Source organism: Sus scrofa, chromosome 16 (genome assembly GCF_000003025.6).
Source record: "Sus scrofa isolate TJ Tabasco breed Duroc chromosome 16, Sscrofa11.1, whole genome shotgun sequence".
NCBI classification, from domain to species: Eukaryota; Metazoa; Chordata; class Mammalia; order Artiodactyla; family Suidae; genus Sus; species Sus scrofa.
Window position 1 is genome coordinate 23,842,837 of NC_010458.4, and position 13,861 is coordinate 23,856,697.

Below are 13,861 nucleotides of genomic sequence, written 5' to 3' on the forward strand. Positions count from 1 at the left end.
TGAGGATGCACACCTGGGCAGGATGGGCATGGTGCCGGGGGGGCAGTGAAGGAAGTGGGCTCCCTGATCCAGGACCGGCCAGTCTGTTGGGGGCCTCGTCCAGTTCTGAGCAATTCTGGGTTATACCCAGACGGTTGGTATTGGACTAAGCATGAACGTCAGTCAGCTTCAGTGATCTCTGAGAGATAAGAGGAGGTCATGCTGAATCTTCCCAGGGTCCATGCCCACTGGATGTGCATCCTTAAGTCCAGGCTAAATCTCTCCTAGGAGAGGGTGATTAAGTCTTGGGTTAGGGGAGTTCCCCTTGTGGCTCAGCAGGTTTAAGAACCCAATTAGTATCCATGAGGATGTAGGTTCCACCCCTGTCCCCGCTCAGTGGGCTAAGGATCTGGTGTTTCCGTGGCTGTGGTGTAGGCCTCAGCTGCAGTTCCAATTTGACCCTGGCCCAGGAATTTCCATATGCAGCAGGTGCAGCCTTCAAAAAAGAAAAAGAAAAAAAAAAAAAATCCCAGGCTTGGAATCCTGGCTTTGCCATTTCTGAGCTCTGGGTCCTTGGGCAAGTGACTTAGCCTCTTTCCCCACACCAGCTTTCTCTGTCCTGTGATGCCGAAATGAGCCAAGGCACACAAAGCTTCATGCCTGGGCCATGGCAGGTGCTTAGTCCACGGAGGCCATTGCTAGAGAGATATGAATGGCTGTTCACTGCTCCATCTGTCGGTCCATGGCTTCCCAGGCACCTGAGTTAACTTAAAATCTCTTTCCTGCCTTTGCTCTGCCAAAGCCACTGGTTTCAATCTCTCATTGGCCTGGGCCTGCTATTACCTGCTGCCATTCTTATGCCAAATCTTAGTGTTCACCACCCTGTCTTCATGGGGAGCTTAGTATGTTAATCCTTCTCCTGCCTTGTCACTTTCAAGAAAATAACATCATATGCACTGAAATGAAGCAGAAGAGTTTCAATTCAGAGTTATGTTTTAAACCTTTGCACACCAGCTCCCAGGTGTTTCCTCATCCACATCAATGAAACAATTTGCACATGGATGCTTAGCTTGTTTCTATAAAAACCAGGTTGAGAATTGAGTCTCCTAACCAGGAAAGCGATAAAGTGAAAATCATTCTCTCAGGGCACTGGCAGTAAACAGTGGCACACCACTTGAGCTGAATAACACAAAGGCTTGATGGAGGAATTATTGACTACCAAGATCTGAGCAGAGTGTAGGGATCCTGCAAGGGATAATGTGATCCCCCAGAGCAAGGAACAGTGGGGATGGTTAGCACCCCTAAGCCAAATGGGGCCAGGAGAGGGCGCTGTTACTAGGATGTGGAGTCACAGAGCTATGCAGAGGGGGCTGTCGGACAGGAGCTGTGACCCCCCCCACACACTGAGGGATGCACCCAGCCTTGGCCGCCTCACCAGAAGCGAGAAGGCACAGCCGTGACCCGGGCTTCAGGCTCTGGTGGCTTCAAATTTCCTGCCCACGCACAGCTTACCTCTGGCTGACTCCACCCAGCAGCTGGAAGGAATGAGCCTCATGTGTAATTCCTGCTGGTCAGCTTCCCCCCCACCCTCCCCCCCTGCCCCCCAGGGGGCAGAGAGCAGGGTGGAGAAGAGTGCATTAGGCAAACAGAAGACAAGAACCTTGGCGAGGTGGGAGGAGTCAGAATACACAAAAGAATTGTACTGATCTCGGGAAGCATAAAAGCTGGATAACCTTATCCTCACCCTCTCCTGCTGCAGCTGCATTGTGCAGCTACCTACAAGCGACCAACTCCTACGAATTTCTTTTTCTCTCTCTCTCTAGCAAAACATCCAATTCCCATGGAACCATTTCTTTTTTTTAAAGAGGCTACAAGTTGTTTAGTAATATATTATGAAATGTACAATGATAAATAATTAACTAGAGTAATCACAACAAATGAAACATTGTATGGCAATCATAGCACTAAGATTTGCAGCAAGAGCCTTACTAGAATGTTTTTCCATGTTGTTCATCTCCCTCTAGAAAGCCAAGGCATGTAAAGTACTTCTCCCCCCACTGCCTTACTCTTCTCAGTGCCTAACCAGGAAGGAAGGAGACTCCATGCTTTCAGCCTCTTAGTGATTTCAGGACATCTCAGTTACTTTCTCCTTGTGGTCAGCATCAAAGTCAATCAGCCTCACTCTCACTGACACTGGCATTTTCCTCCTTCTTGCCCCCATTAAAACATTTGTCTTATGTCCCATGCCTTAAAGACCACCTTCTTCTTCTTCTTCTTTTTTTTTTTGTTGTTGTCTTTTTGCCTTTTCTAAGGCCGCTCCAGCGGTATAAGGAGGTTCCCAGGCTAGGGGTCTAATTGGAGCTGTAGCCGCTGGCCTACACCAGAGCCACAGCAACTCGGGATCCAAGCCTCGTCTGTGACCTACACCACAGCTCACGGCAACACCGGATCCTTAACCCACTGAGCAAGGCCAGGGATTGAACCTGCAACCTCATGGTTCCTAGTCGGATTCGTTAACCACTGAGCCACGACGGGAACTCCAAATAACACCTTCTTCTAGAAAACTACTAATCTAACTTGTACACAAGATTTTAGGTCCAACAGGGCTTTCTGTAATTTTTTTTTTTTTTTTTTTTTTTACAGCTGGCACTTGAGGTGTATGGAAATTCCTGGGCTACGGATTGAATTGGAGCTGCAGCTGCTGGCCAACACTGGATCAGAGCTGCACCTGTGAGCTAAACCGGCTTGGGGCAACGCCAGATCCTTAACCCACTAAGCCAGGCCAAGGATCGAACCTACATCCTTACAGAGGCAGTGCTGGTTCTTAACACCCTGAGCCACAAGAGGAACTCCTGCAATATCTTCTTTATTCAAACTTTCCCCCATCTTCCTACCTCAGAGCTTGTCATTTTTAGTTGTCTTGTCTCTGGGGTTAACATGAAGAGCAGGGACTTACCTCTGGTTTCATTTTTTCACTGTGTTGACTGAAGACTGAAATCCTTATATGGAAGATTTTCTTAGGTTTGGTTCCCTGGAGACAGATCCTGAGACAGAGTTGCATGCAGCAAGTTTATTGGGGAAGTGTCTTGGGAGATGCACCTATAAGGACCTGGGGAAGGCAGGAGTGGGGGAGGCAGTAGTTGGGCTATGATGCAGCTGCAGCAGAAGCTTCAGCCATTCCCTTGGAAGCTCTGGAGCTGGGACGGTCCTTGAGAGATGTCGGGACTACTTTGCATCCTTACATTGGCCCATCATTGGTTGCTAGCTGTCCCTGGGAGAGAAGATAACCTTAGCTGAAGTGGTTCTCTGTAGCCAAAGACAATTCCTTGGTGAGACATGAAGCTCTGACCCGTCAGCAGCTAACAGTCCTAACACCTGGGGCATGAGTACACCATTCCAGAAGACAGGACCTTAACAGAGCCCCTCAGCATCCTCTCTGGTTCGCTCAGATCCGCTGGGATCTAAGAGTCATTTTGTCTTATCTGGAAATAGCGTCTCCAGGGTTCTGGATGGTCTTATTTCTTGTGAAAGCTTAGAAGCACCAATGGGATGCATAATAGCCCGACAGTTGCAGTTGAACTTAAATGTTCATAATTGACACTTGTGGTCCTTATCCTCTACCACGCACCCTAGGTGTCTCTCACCCTCAGCCATCATGTATACTTGTCCAGGGAGATTACCTGGTGGGGATTTTAGACTCTCTTTGCTGAGCTACCAGTCCTTCCCAAGCTGTGGCTGCTATGCCTGTTTATAAACCACTAAATCCTGGCATGGTAGCACCAAAACCATCCATCCAGGGCCCTGCAGGCAAGAAAGGCAAACCTATACTTGGAATGTGTGTCCATTCTAGTCAAGATAAACTGCTCCTCCTTTTAGAGTGGAAAAGATTCAAAAGAATTGACTCGATACCAAACTACTGATTGGTCTACTCAAGGGAGGTTGCCATTTTGGAGACCCACCATTACTCTGCTACCCACAGGTTGGATGGACATTCAACAGCATCATTAGCTAAAACAGATTTTGGAAGCATGTTGTTGGGCCCATGCTTAAGCCTTTATCTCTGCCATCATGGTAGCTCTATTCACAAATCCACTGTATGGGCACTAGGTTGAAGAGAACAGACTATTACCTGAGTCACTTGGTTATTTAGTGCCTCTTCTGCAATATATGCTATCTGGTAGTGCCCACTACCACAGGCCCATCCAAGGGCCTTCTCCACAGACATCTTAGTCCTCAGTCTTTCCATACCAACCAGGCCATCTGCCACATGCTCTGCTTCCAAGGACCATTCTAGATACCAACTGTTTTAGGTGGGGTGCTCTGGAAACCAGACGCTGAGATTGACTGCAGAAGATTTATTTTGGGATGCACTCAGGAGATTTATCTTTAAAGACATGAGCATGCAGCACTGGGGAGATGGGCAAATTTAAGCAAGGGAGGCAGTAATTTTTATCCTCATACCAGTAAGTCATTGGCTATAGGCTGTCCCACTGAGGGAGTCATAGTCTTGGATGAGACATATCTTCAGCTGAGGGCAATTTCTAGTGAGGGGTATAACTATGTGTTGTTAAGACAGTATTTCCAGAAGCTGGGAGATGGTTATGTCAGTCCTGAAGGAGCAATCTAGTCAGTGAATCATAGTAGCCACTACAGTGTTAGACCATCTATTTGTCTAATTCAGGTTCAAGTTTTATCTATTTCTGGATAAGAAATTATCCAAAACTTAGTGGCTGAAAACAATGATAAACCTTTATTATCACAAAATTCTGTGGATCAGGAATTTAGGAGCAGTTTAATGGTTTGGTCCTGGATCAGGGTCTCTTGAAAAGGTGTAAAGATGTTGGCTGAGGCTGCGGTCATATGAAAGCTTGACTGGGGCTGGAGAATCCACTTTCAGGATGGGTCACTAATATTGCTAGTGCATTGGTGGTGGCTGTGGGCAAGAAGCCTCAATCCCTGGCCACATGAACCTTTCCATGAGCCGCTGATTGATCCTTGGGAAAATGATCCAAGAGAAAGCAAGGCAGAAGCTGTCTTTGATGACCCAAACTAGAAAGTGACATATTGTCACTTCTACAAATCCTTTTGGCAATGCACATTGTCCCTAGTGACTGCAGAAAGTGACTATACAAAGGCATGAATACCAGAAGGCGAAGACCATTGGGGTTATCTTGGAGACAAGTTACTACAATGAGGTTTCACAGATCTAGAAGACTTGAGCCAAAGCTCCTTCTATCAAATGCTCATGTCATTTTAATATTTAACTCAGTGTCTAAGGGGGTGGAGTGGGGTGGAGGACTAAGGGGCTATAAATATCCAGAACTTGAAAGCGCTTGGAATCCATCCTACTCGAGGATCAGCACTTCCCTCTCTGCTGCACTGTTTAATAACTATATTTCCAGAAAGCAATCTATCATTGCAATAATCTTCTCTTGCTGCAGATTATGCCAAAGATTAAAATACATTATTTATTGTTCTAGAAATACGTTGGAAAATCATGTCTTTGTGCTCAGAGAACGTGCTAAAAATTGCATCCATTCTGATTGGGGTCTTCTCATATTTTCCAGGATTCTGTAGAAAAGCCTATATATCATCATCCTGGAGATCTGAGTACTAAATGGTGGGTTTTTGACTATTTTACACTTTTATTCAAGACAAAGTATCTAAGTTGACAATCAGTGATTATACCCATATACAATTATCCAGGCCAGTTAGCCAGTGCTCTAAGGTAAACAGCTAAACTTGGCTTGAGGGATACTGCCACGAAAGAAAAATACATGGTTCCTCCTCTCAAAGACATGGGTATCATGTGAGAGAAACAGCACAAACCCATAATGAGCGCATGAGAACTAAACACACTGGAAACTTGCATGGGAATAAACCTTTGGCAGAGCTCTCTCTGGCCTCCCTCGATCAGCAAACACTTTGCTAACCTAGAAACGAACCCAATTTGAAAAGAGAATAGCAAATCCCTTTGCTAGATTTATATCAGGGATGGCATGGGATAGAGGAGAGGAAGGGTCAGTAGACTTTTCTGCCCAGAGGAGTCAACGCCAGCTATAAATGGAATGCTGCCTCCAAGACACCCTCTCTACCCACCCGATCACACCACATCCCCTTGACTGAGGGATGCCCTTTTACCCAAGGCTGTAATTCATTTCCATGACTACCAGGAAGACCAGAACAAACACCTTCCTTCCAACTGGAACTGCATTTATTTCGTAGGTATAAAATCAATATCTTTTACTTTGTGGAGATGTGTACAATCGGTTTAGAAGCATTATACGCAGGTCTGATGGAAAAGTCTGTTATCTGAACTGCGTTTACACGCTGGGCTTGGAATCAAAGGGACTGAGAGCCTTCATTTACTTACGCATCCATTCAACGAATGTATAGCTCATGCAGGTGCCATGCTAGGCAAGGAGCACAAGGAGCTTAGAAGAATAAATAAATAAAAGAATCCCTATTTTAAGATCCACAAACTCTAAAGGGAAAATAGACAACTATGATATAAATTGATAAACCCTATGCTAGAAATGGGCAATGAGCTTTGGGAGAAAAATCTTACAATTTGTTAGGTAAAGAGAGGGAAGAAAATGTGCTCTAAGGAAAGGAAGCCATATTTTCCAAGACTCAGAAACCAGAACGAACATGATTTGTGCAGTCAACTGCTAACTTTGGCTGGAGTTTAAAAAACTAGGGGGGAGCTGGTAAGAGATGAAGCTGAAGACCACAAGTCTGATCAGGACAGATTTGGTGAGCCCTATCTTGGAGCTAGGGTTTATTCTGAAGGTGGCTGAGAGCTTCTAAAAGACATTAAAGGGAGGAACATGATTATATGTGCTTAAAAAAGTCACTCTGGGAACAGCAAGGAAGAAGGATAAGAATGGATCAGAACAGATCCCCAGGGAACTCCCGCATTTACCAGGGAGAACAGAGCCAAGAGGAAAACTGCAAAGGAGTGGCCAAAGAATTAAGAGGAAACCCGGGAGAGAGCAGTTCTGTGGATTCGAAGAAGAGTGTCTCAAGACACAGGGAGAGGAGTTTCCATCTTGGCTCAGCGGTAACAACCCTGACTAGTATCTGTGAGGACGTGGGTTCAATCCCTGACCTCGCTCAGTGGGATAAGGATCGGTGTTGCTGTGAGGTGTGGTATAGGCTGCAGTCGTGGCCGCATCTGGCATTGTTGTGGCTGTGGTGTAGGCTGGCTGATGCAGCTCTGATTCCACCCCTGGCCTGGGAATTTCCATATGCCATGGGTGTGGCCCTAAAAAGCTACAAAAAAAAAAAAAAAAAAAAAAAAAAAAAAAAAAAAAGACCCAGGGAGAGACAAGAGCATCCAAAGCCACAGCGAGAACAAGGAAGGAGAGGATGGAAATGTCCATTAGAGCAGCACCCAGGGAGGCATCTGAGACTTTAGGGAGAGAGAGGGAGGTAGACTTTGGGTAAAGAGAAAAGGGGAGCGAGACCGAAGAGACAGGGAGGACCACCTTTTAAAAAATCCTGGCTCTGAAGGGATGAAGGTCCCTCATTAGAGGTAACTTATGCAATGAAGGGATTTTATTTTACTTTTTTTAAGATCCGGGAGACTTAAGCACATTCTTATGTTAGTGAAAGATGCAGGAAAGAGGGTGGGTGACTAAAGGGGCAAATTCCTGCAGGTGTGGGAGGGAGCAGGGCGTGTAGGACAAAGTTGGAGGGCTTTGCCCGAGAGGAAGACTCCTCTTCCACCTTCTCAGGAGAGCCAGAGGGAAAGAAGGCGATGCTGAAGTGGAGGCGTGTCCCTCTGATGCTTCTAGAGGGCAAAGTCTCTGCTGAGACTGCAGGGGCAGGTTTGGTGGCTTGGAGACTCGGAGGCAGGTAGAACAGCTGGAAAGAGGCCCTATGGAGAGAGGAGCAGAGGGAGCCTGTCCAGGGAGACTTGGAAGAATTCTTGTGTTAAGATGGGCTTTCTCTCCTGGTATGGGAGAAAAGAGAAAGTCTGATGCTGTGAGAGTCTGTGATGTGGGACAATTCAGGTCCTTCCCCAGGCTTCTTTCTTCCTTGTATGAATTCTCTCTGAGGTTTCTGCCATTTTAGCTTTCAATTCTGTTTCTTTTCTTACTCCTTAAAAAAAAAAAAAGGTAACTATACATCACTAACTGGCAGTGTGTCATAACTGAGGGGAGATGGCACTTCCTCTCTAGGTGCCTGAAAAAACAAAGTGATTCAGCTTCTGGTGTATTAATTAGAGTCTGGTTTACTTCCATGAAAATAGAATCTATTGTACCATCTTTATATATTTAAACCTCTAGTGACAACAACTGCTGGAATGCATCCAGAGCAAAGCCTTGGTGAGGCCCTTGATCTGCCACAATACTTGTTTCCTGAATGCGTTAGCTAGTCCCACTCAATTCAGTAAGCATTTATGAAGCACCATCTGTGCACCTACAACAATCTTGTAAAATCGCAATTAAAATTCTCCTGTTTTGTTTGGGGCACACATAACAAGTCTAGGTCATTGCGTATCTCATTTATGGAAAATTTTATAACCACAGTAATGAAATAACACTTAAAAGTTTATTTCCGACCATTTCTTCCTTCCCAAATTCTTCCATGATTTAAAAACGAAACAAGAACACGGCGCGTGCGCACACACACACACCACACACACACACACACACACACACACAATCCAAGCCCTCCTTTAGCTGATGACTGTTCAGACACCTCAAGGACTGAAATGAGGGGAGGGGCTTGAAGATGAGATCAGGGCAAAGGACTGGAGAAGACAATGATACACTCGAATTCCCCAATCAATTGTTTCTCAGAAACAAAACTCGTGTCTCTGCAGCCTTGCTTTTGAGTTGGGAAACTCAGAATCCCTAGGCAGGAACTGACTTCCTTTGACTTGAGGCTTGGGCCATTCCCACCGAGCGAGTGCTCAGGGAACCCCATCCCAGCCCCTCCTGGAGCGAAGTTATTACTCTTCAATTTGGAGAGCCTGCATGGTGGGAAGAGTTGTGACAGTCACTTGATTGTGCAGCCAGCACGCACTCACTTTGGTAAAATTAAGGGAAGAAGCATGCAGCTTGCAGCCCAAGGAGCAGCTGTGGTGCTGCTTTCAAATCAAGGGTTAGGGCTGGAGGATGGGCTCTTCTGCTTTTCTCTTTCTTTCTTTCTTTTTTTTTTTTTTTTTTTTTTTTTGTCTTTTTGCCATTTCTTGGGCCGCTCTTGCGGCATATGGAGGTTCCGGGGCTAGGGGTCGAATCAGAACTGTAGCTGCCAGCCTACGCCAGAGCCACAGCAATGCAGGATCCGAGCCGCGTCTGCGACCTACACCACAGCTCACGGCAACGCCGAAACCTTGACCCACTGAGCAAGGGCAGGGATCGAACCTGCAACCTCATGGTTCCTAGTCGGATTCGTTAACCACTGCGCCACGACGGGAACTCCTGCTTTTCTCTTTCTGATGACCCAGGTTCTGCTGTTCAAGGCCCTCATTCCTTCAAAACATTTTACATTAGCGCCCACACTCTGTATCATTCATCTGTCAGTGTCAGTCTTCTTATGAAACGTACACATGGAGAAGATGGAGTTGGGTCTTTCCTTTATTCCTATTTCCCCAGTACCTAGAACACTGCCCAGCAGAAGGAGGTGCTCACTATTTGTTGAATTAATTAAACAGAAATTAAACTTAAAGATCTCATATTGATTCTCTTTCCACCATCATATATTCCCAGAGATGGCCAGAAGGTGACAGGCGTGAGGACATTGATTCCTGAGCATCTGGAAACTGTGACGATCCCAGCTTGGATGGTGGCATAAAGTTTTCTCTCCCTTGAGACCCATGGCTAAGAGTAAGGAGCTTTGGTCTCACTCCTGCCTCTTCCAAATGAGGCAGAAGAGACCGGTGAGTGGTTGTCCCTGTCACTCACATGGATGAATAACTGGTGTTTTGGGTAAGGCCAGTAGCATCACAGAATCATATATTCTAGGGCTAAAATGATCATCTATTTTGGCCAATTTCTCTGATCATAGAGTTGCAGTTTAGAACAACCTTTTTTTTCCCCTTTCTTCCTCCCTTGAGCTAAATAATTCCAAGGCCTTTATATCAGCTTCCTTCTTACGTTATTTTTCCAATCTCTTAATCAGATTTCCTGGTCTCCTCTGTGCCTTTCCCAAGGTCCTCTGTGGGCCCACTTGCACCTGATGCCCAGAATGGAGCCTGGTAGTGCTGGAAGGATCTGGTTGAAGGGATTTCCAGCTGCATCGTAGCTGGGAAAACTATCTTGCAGCGAGAGTGCAACTTCTGCTACAGGCCAACATCCATCTCGGGACACTCCTTTAAGAACTTAAAGCCCATCAGGGCTACTTATCAGGCCTCTACCATGCTGTCACCGTCCAGACAGCACCCGCTTGCTCAGAAATAATCTTTTAGTAATGAGCTTCCACAAAGACCTTCAGCTTATCTTGTCTAAATATCAGATACGAACGACTTGGCTAAATTAGCGATTGTCGAGCAGTCTTTGACAGGCATTTTGCGCAGGAGAAAGTAGTTAGCAGGCAACTCGAATGCCACAAACAGTGCAGAGACTGTAGGAACTGCTTCATGCCACTGGAACTGTCAGCGCCCAGGAGGCTTGGCGGGATCAAACCACCGGTTGAATGCTTGCATTGTGTGGTCCTTGATTCTCACTTGGCTGACCCAGGCGCACAGACTCTGAGACTGACAGGGCCTGAAGGGCCCCTCTGGATGGGCTAACGCAACCCCCTCACCTCTGAATGACAGGACTAGACCTAGGCAGCATCTTCCTGTCAAGACAGGTCTTAAGAGACCATGGAACAATGTGTCTTTAAACATCGTTTGGGGTTTCAGCAAAGCCTATGCCTCTTTCATCTGATATGATTCCTTCCAAAAAGCAAGAACTGTTCCTATCTTCTGGATCTCTTTCGACACAATCACTTTAATAAGGCACTAAAGAAAAGTGAGTTTAACGTCTCTTTAAGCTGAAGTCGTCTTTAAGGAGGCAGATGAAGCAAGCACTCCGCATTTTTATTCAAGCTTCAACAAGCTGCTAAACACTGCATCTTACCTCCAGCTCCTTTTACAAAAGAGCTGGGTTCTGGAAAAGTCTGGGAAGTTGAACTATCTCCCAAGACCAAGGGGGGTTTGTTCTTGAAATGATCCCTGCAGAAATCTTTTTGCCAAAGAAAGAATTCCTCATTCCGCCCCCTTTTCTTCCTTTCTTTGATGTTTTGTTAATTATCTTTTCAGATATGGTGGTGCAAAGTGAAGGTTCTTCATACTGTGTCCAAGGCTGGAGTTTATACTAAAAAAGAACAGGTGTCTGGCGAGAGGATGTGGAAGCATTTCTTTCTTCTACACAGACTCTCCTTCTGAAGAGGTTTATCTTCTTCCCCGCCTGCCGCCCCCTCCCACACTCAGTTCAAATCCAAGCTTGACTTTCTCAGATGGCGAGATGATTATTCCAAAATCAGTGCAGTCATGACCATCGCCTTCCCTCTCGTTCTGAGCTTCCGTGAGCAAATGTTCTGAAAACGGGGCTTTGCTTGGTCAATCACACACACTGAAAGTACATTTTTGTCCTGTCATCAACCGATAGCTTATTCCTGACAACAAGAATGCCCCAGATCTTGTCAGAAATAGAAGCACAGAAATTGAAATCATGTGGCCTCCCCCTGCAGAGGTTTTAAATGGGGCCAAGAAGGAACAGGCTTCATACTTGAGGGGAGTGTCACCTCCAGGAACCCAGTCTTTCACTCAAAAATATCTGGTGTTCCTCTAGCAGAGAAGTAGCAAGGAAGCCCAGCAAATGACGTTGACTCTTCCGTTTACATTCTCAATGCTGTGTTCTGACAGACCTGGCCCAGGAAGTCTCCCCAAGCCTGGGTGAACCAGAGTCATGGGGATTTGTTTAAGCCTCTAAGCTAAAGTACATTGCTTCCCTCCCTATCTCCTTCCTTTTCTTCCTCCCTTTTTTTTCTCCCTCTCTTCCTTCCTTCTCTCCCTCCCTCCCTCCACTGCAGTGATGAAGAGTGAATAGGAGGGAACTACAGTCCCGGGAAAACCCTGTTAGTGATGTGGTAACAAGAGAATTTATCAAAGTCTCTGGCGGCCAGCTGATGCCAATGTTATGCATTGATTCCTTTTATTTTCTCTAGAAAAAAATGCCTGGAAGGCAGAGAACAGATCCTTTCTATATGAGATGAGATATTAGCAGACGGTGGGAGGTTGATAAACAAAGTCAGCGGAAGTTGTATAGCATTTGTTGGTAGCCTTCCAAGTTCCCATACACTAACTTGACCTTCCCAATTTCCATGTGGGGATTCATATCATCTCAGGAGGCTAATCTAGGCTAATCTGTGTATCCATACTCCTTTCTACGCAGGGGTGAGCATGCAGCTTAAGCTAGTCCAACAGATTCTTAGCACTTCTGTTGGGAACCCTGGGACTCAGATGCCCTCTCCTCTGCATGTGAATAAGGATGCACATATTATATACACCAGGAGCTGCGAGCTGCGGTCCTGAGATGAAAAGAATCACAGGGCAAAGTCAAGTTCATGGAAGGCAAAGCAGACAGAAAGGAATCAGGTCTGTTTTGACATCCTTAAACCACTGGGTTGAACCTTACTTGAAACCAAAACTAAATTTTTCAGTCATGTTGAGCCAATAAACCACTCTTTTTGTTTAAGCTGAGGTGAGTTGAAGTTTCTTAAATACACAACCCAAATATTAATAATTTAGAAAATCCACATCTTTGACTAAAGAAAACAATGTAGGGCAGTAGGCGTGCACATGCACACTCATACACACACACACACACACACACACACACAGCGAGCCCTTGGCCTCTGCACAATGCATTAGAATTCTTTAGAGGATACGCATTGTGTAAGACACATCCTTAATGTGGTAGTCTAAATGTAAAATAAAATCAATGCATATGTAAGTGTTAGAAAATAATATGTAAATGGCATGCGGTGGTGCAAAATGTCGTGGTTTCAGAGAAGCGAGACGGTCAAGGAAAGAGGACAGGGGCTGCATGGAGGAGGTGAGGTGGAGGCAAGAACATGCAGGAGGCAGTTGGATGAAAAAGAGATAAATGAAGGAAGAAGCTTGAGCTAAGAGACCCTGAGCTCCAAGGCATCTTTAAGGGACTGTGACCCTCAAAGCCACAACCTTCGCCAGTTTGCTTTATGTAGCAGTATTTAGCACAGCTTCTGGTGGGGCAATAATAACAAACTGAAACTGACCTTTACTAAGAAAACCAATCCAGGCTCTCTCTGGGCACACTCCGTCACTTACTTTCCCATTTGCAAAAGTCTGGGTGAAATTCAGCTGTCTAGTCTCTTCCTTTTTAGGTCCCTGCATAATTTCTGCCTCTGAGTTACAGGAAATTTCTTTCTGAAAAGCCATTTGGAGACAGATTGTAATATAATGCTCTGGAACATTCCACTCTAACAATCGATAAAGGCAGCACTCACTGCCGAAATCATCAAACACAGGATGGAATCTAATATGCACAGAGCTGATATTTTAACTAGACTCAAGAAGCTCACTTATTCTTTGCTCGAAGCTGTGGCTCGGTTTGTTTTCCTGCCTTTGTCTTATATTTTTATATACTCTTAAGGTCAAGCTTTTTGAAGTAGCTTATAGTTATTTTATTCTATTTTAGTTGTTCAAGGCTGCAACCGAGGTCAAATCTACATAAAAATAAGCAGGCTGGCAACCAGCAAAGAGTATGTTATTCTAGGAAGAAATAATGTGGCCATCATGACCCTGGATCTCCTTGCGCCCTCCTCACACTCTCCTTTTGACTCTTTAAGGAAGAGGCTGAATGTTCACGGTCAGTGTGTGCCAAGCAAACCAGAACTGCTT

At 45.5% G+C, this 13,861-nt stretch overlaps 1 long non-coding RNA gene across 3 annotated transcripts in view; it reads right to left on the minus strand.

Moving 5' to 3' along the window:
• The window catches only part of LOC106506470, a 205,574-nt gene that overhangs the window by 5,492 nt on the left and 186,221 nt on the right, over positions 1-13,861 (minus strand). For 2 of the 3 annotated variants that reach the window (XR_002339807.1, XR_002339805.1), the window contains exon 5: positions 2,714-3,250. This is a non-coding gene — a long non-coding RNA (uncharacterized LOC106506470). Of the gene's footprint in view, positions 1-2,713; positions 3,251-13,861 lie in introns of those variants that run through there. The other variant, XR_002339806.1, reaches the window with a different exon arrangement.